This window comes from Apium graveolens, chromosome 4, assembly GCF_009905375.1.
Source record: "Apium graveolens cultivar Ventura chromosome 4, ASM990537v1, whole genome shotgun sequence".
Classification (NCBI taxonomy): Eukaryota; Viridiplantae; Streptophyta; class Magnoliopsida; order Apiales; family Apiaceae; genus Apium; species Apium graveolens.
This window is the reverse complement of record NC_133650.1, coordinates 194,749,300-194,753,165: the sequence shown is the minus strand read 5'-3', so window position 1 is coordinate 194,753,165 and position 3,866 is coordinate 194,749,300. Positions and strand designations below refer to the sequence as shown.

General features: G+C 39.9%; 1 non-coding gene across 1 annotated transcript; it reads right to left on the bottom strand.

The window, feature by feature from the left end:
- Nucleotides 1–1,896: 1,896 nt before the first annotated feature.
- LOC141722606 (small nucleolar RNA R71) lies at nucleotides 1,897–2,003 on the bottom strand. Its single transcript, XR_012575617.1, has one exon. It is a non-coding gene; the product is annotated as a small nucleolar RNA R71 (small nucleolar RNA).
- Nucleotides 2,004–3,866: the final 1,863 nt, after the last annotated feature.

Sequence of the window (3,866 nt, the reverse complement as noted above, 5' to 3'; positions counted from 1 at the left end):
GGAATAAAAGCTCACGAAGTTCGACTCGAGGCTACAAGAAAAGGAAAAAGAAAAGAAATAATTTTTGGCAGAAGCCCAGCGCTCCCGCGCTGATCAAGCGCGCGGCCGCGCCAGAACTTCAGAGAACCAGCGCGCCCGCGCTGATCAAGCGCACGACCGCATTAGGTCGGGATGCAGAATTCCTGTTTTAAATAGAAGATTGATTTTCTGGGGTTCTATGCTGATCAGGGCTACTATATAAACAACTCTAGGTCCTTTTTAATAACTAATCAACAAGGAGGTCTGAGAGAGCAATAAGAAGACCTAGAGAGCACGAGAAGGCTACGGAGAAGAAGACTTTTATTTTCTTTGATTTAGGCGATACTTGGATGCTTATTTTCGATTTATCTTTGAACCCTAGTACTCTTATATTATTTTATATTATGTTTTCATTGGAACCCATGGTGATGATAAGTTCGATTATGAACTAATTGTTATCGTGGGGTTCTAAGGGATTTACTTATGGATTTCTATAGTTAATTTGTTTCAATATCTTGGTGTGTGGTGATTGATTGATATCCTAGTATTGGTTTTGCTTATTCGTCTTATGTACGTAGCTAACATATAAGATAGCGTGTTAATCTCTATTGAAGCGACAGTGAATATAGAATTTAAAACTTGCCATGCTAGCATAGGTTCATATATTTGTTGTGCATGATTCGTAGGTAATTTTAACCATCTTACTTGCCCTATGTAATCACGATAGATAACTTGCGCATTAAACCGTTATGTTTTCAATTCTTATAGACATATAAGGACTAAGCATAATTGGTGTATATTCAAATTCTATCTCTTTTGTGGATGCTTGGTAGTACGAAATTCGTACAATGAAAGTTAGCGTTTACTAGTTTCGTGTTATCAGATTAGTGTCATCACCATTACATGCTAAGGTTAAGAACAAAAAGACTATTGAATGAAGTATTTAATGAAGTTAGGATCTCATATTTGTGATATATATTTATTCAACCATTCTTGTTCTCTTAGTTATAATTATTAGTTTAATTCTTAGTTATAAACAATCTCAACTTGTTATTGGTCTTAGCATTGGATAATAACCATATCATTGTTGCATAGGTACATATTCTTAAATTAACCAAAGAGTCTATGTGGGAACGAACTAGAAAGAATTCTATATTACTTGCGAACGCGTATACTTGCGTGAATTTTAGCACGTGTTTTCACCCTAACAAGTTTTTGGCGCCGCTACCGGGGATCGAACCCGGGTCACCCGCGTGATCAAGTGCGCGGCCGCGCCAGAACTTTAGAGAGCCAGTGCCCGCGCTGATCAAGCACGCGGTCGCGCCAGGTCGGGATGCAGAATTCTTGTTTTGAATAGAAGACTAATTGTCTGGGGTTCTATGCTGATCAGGGCTACTATATAAACAACTCTAGGTCATTTTTAATAACTAATCAAGAAGGAGACACTTCAGAGCTAAGGAGAAGACGGCAAGAGACCTATAGCACGAATCAACAAAGGCGAAAACGATCTAGTTTATTCTTGTGAATCTTTATTTTGAGTTATAATTTTGGATGTTCGTTTCTTATTTTGTTGAACCTATACTCTTGTGTTATACTCTGTTATTTATTCATTATAAAGACTACGTTTGTTATATCATGTTTTCATCGGAACCCACGTTGATGATGAGCCCGATTATGGGCTAATCATTGTCGTGGGGTTCTAGCGGATTTATTTATGGATTTCTTAGTTTAATTGTTTCGATGCCTTAGTATGTACTGATTATGGGCTAATCATTGACTAAGTGCTGGTTACATTCTCTACCAGTAGGGTCTATCACCACTTGGGAGGATCTTGTGCAAAAGTTTCTCACTAAATTCTTCCCCATGGCAAAGACTGCTACAATCAGGAATGCTCTTACCCAGTTTGCTCAGCAAACAGGAGAATCTCTGTGTGAGGCTTGGGATCGATATAAGGAGATGCTAAGGAAGTGCCCACATCATGGCATGCCTGATTGGATGATCTTTAACTGCTTCTACAATGGATTGGGTGCTACTTCTAGACCCGTGCTTGATGCAGTATCAGGAGGAGCCTTGTGGGCTAAGAGCTACGATGAAGCTTATGAACTTATTGAGCTGATGGCTTCTAATGAGTACCAGAATACTTCCCAGAGCACCTATTAGGTTCAGTTAGAGCAACACTCAAAATGCGGTTCAACAGCCTTATCAGCAATATCCATCTAAGCAGTACAACCCCCCTGGTTTCTAGCAACCACAGTATACACCTAGACATCAACTCCAGCTGCAACAAGCCAATGAAAAATCTGAATTGGAGGAGTTGAAGCTTATGTGCAAGACTCAAGTTGTTTCTATCAAGACCTTGGAAAATAAAATTGGGCAAATTGCCAATGCCTTGCTAAATCGTCATCCTGGTACACTACCTAAGTGACACTGAAGTGCCAGGAAAGAGGGAAGTTAAGGAGCAGGTAAAGGCAATTACTTTAAGGTCTGGAAAGGTTCTGAATCCCGAACAAACTCAAGAGTTGACTGTAAAAGTTGGGGATGAGAAAGAAGTAGAGCAGCAGGATGAAGAAGTGGAACCAAGAAAGACTACTATTGAGCACACTCCGCCTGAGGGTAATACCGGGGAGAAACAGATCTATCCTCCACCGCCTTTTCCTAAGCGGCTGCAGAAGAAGAAGCTGGACAAGTAATTTGAGAAGTTTCTGGAGGTGTTCAAGAAACTTCATATCAATATACCTTTCGCTGAGGCTCTTGAGCAGATGCCTAGTTATGCAAAGTTTATGAAAGGTATTCTCTCTCGGAAAGTGAAGCTAGATGATTAAGAGACCATCGCTCTTACGGAGGAATGCAGTGTTGTGCTGCAACAGAAATTATCTCCGAAGCTTAAGGATCTTGGAAGCTTCACTATTCCATGTACTATTGGAAAAGTGTCTTTTGACAGATGCTTATGTGACTTGGGAGCTAGCATCAATTTGATGTCTTTGTCAATCTTCAAGCAGTTGGACTTACCTGATCCTAAACTGACTTATATGACCTTGCAGTTGGCCGACCATTCTATTATATATCCGTGAGGTATTATGGAGGATGTCTTGGTCAAGGATGATAAACTCATCTTCCCTGCGGATTCCGTCATTCTTGATTTCGAGAAGGATAAGAAAATTCTCATAATCTTGGGGAGACCTTTCTTGGCGACTAGCCGAACCTTGATAGATGTACAGAAGGGTGAGCTCACAATGCAAGTTTTGGATCAGGATGTTAATTTTAATGTGTTCAATGTTATGAAACTCCCAACTGATAATGAGGAATGCTTACAAGTGGAGTTGGTCGATTCGGTGGTCACATCGGAACTTGATCAATTACTAAGGTCTGATGCCTTAGAGAAAGCCTTGTTAGGTAATTCAGATAGTGAAAATGATGAAGGTGAAGAACAATTGTAATATTTGAATACTTCTCCCTGGAAAAGGAAGATAGATATGCCTTTTGAATCTCTTGAATATGGAAGAATTGAACAAAGCTCCTAAACGCCTCAAGCCATCTATTGAGAAAGCTCCTACTCTTGAGCTTAAGCCTTTGCCTGAGCATTTGAGGTATGCGTGTTTAGGTGATGCATCTACTCTACCTGTTATTATTGAATATGACCTTTCAGGTAGTGATGAGGAAAAGCTTTTGAGGAAATTTGAGAGAGTTCAAATCGGCAATTGGCTGGACTATAGCAGATATCAAGGGAATCAGCCCTGCGTACTGCATGCATAAAATTCTGCTAGAGTAAGGTAGCAAGCCAACGGTCGTGCAACAAAGAAGACTTAATCCAATCATGAAGGAAGTAGTGAAGAAGGAAATTCTTAAGT